Below are 1,237 nucleotides of genomic sequence, written 5' to 3' on the forward strand. Positions count from 1 at the left end.
GACCTGACGTGACCTATAATTTTTAAATGTTCTAAAGTCCTGAAGTGAACAATAGCTGACTGCTGATCGAGTACAAAAATCTGTTTTATTATTATTACATTACGTTGCTTGGTAGAGTTCGACGCTTACTCCGTGATTTGAATGTTGATTGTAGCTTGTTGAACAATAGGAAGAGATGAGTACTATGTGCCAAACGATGGCGCCTTTACAATCGACACATAACAAATAATGACACTCATTCTATACATACTTTAAGCAGCCATACGTAACATGAACAAAGAATACTCACACAAACTCCACATTAAAATCTGATCTTTAACATTTTCGTAGCATTTAATAGTCTCAGGCTCAGGGCATACAGTCTTCTAGCATTACCATTGATGTAAGTTACAATCATATCAACACACGGCAGTCGCAGGTTCAACTATACACTTTAGCTTAATACATTATAAATATATTTAGCTTAATTATAATTTCTCATTCTTTTTAGTTATAGGCCCTTTTAGGATTTCGCAAGTAGGTATCAGTGTTCCCGTAAGTAAATGTTATCGATTGTTGTGGGATTAGCTATTCAACAAGTTTTGTGAGCGTACTTTGTTAGAGGGAACAATTTTATGTAGTGAATAGTAAAACGTGAAAAATGCCGTAAAGCGTATAATTGTTATCAATGAATTAGGTGTGGCGCACCCAAAATAAAACGTTTAAATGTAGCAAGTTACTAGGTGGCAAGAATTCGAGCGTTATTTACAATAATCAAATTTGAAACATTTGTATTTATTCCGTCAATTATGTTAACATTATTGTAAAAACTTACGCTACATTTATTGTTATATTTTGCAATAACGTGGCGAGTGGCGTTCTTACAAAAAATATTAATTTAACCTAACTAGCTTTTGTTTAGTAAATTGTTCTTTATCAAGATCTGTGGTTTTCATGATTGTAACACATAGGAAATGAAAAAAAGAAAGAATTTTTCGGATCTAAATTTGTATTTTTTTTTTCAATTACATTGTCTTACCGGAGGAACCACTGCCTCGATATACACTTTAAAGACAACTCCATGGAACAAGTATATATTACACTCCCGAACACATAACTTGATTCACCTTGTATTTCTGTTATTAACACTATGATAACACTAGTGGAGTTACCCAAAGGTAGTATTTATTATATATATTTATTGCTCTTTAATATATATATATATATATATATGTGTGTGTATATATATATATATATA

This window comes from Hyposmocoma kahamanoa, unplaced genomic scaffold, assembly GCF_003589595.1.
Source record: "Hyposmocoma kahamanoa isolate Upper Pololo Valley unplaced genomic scaffold, ASM358959v1 100021, whole genome shotgun sequence".
Classification (NCBI taxonomy): domain Eukaryota; kingdom Metazoa; phylum Arthropoda; class Insecta; order Lepidoptera; family Cosmopterigidae; genus Hyposmocoma; species Hyposmocoma kahamanoa.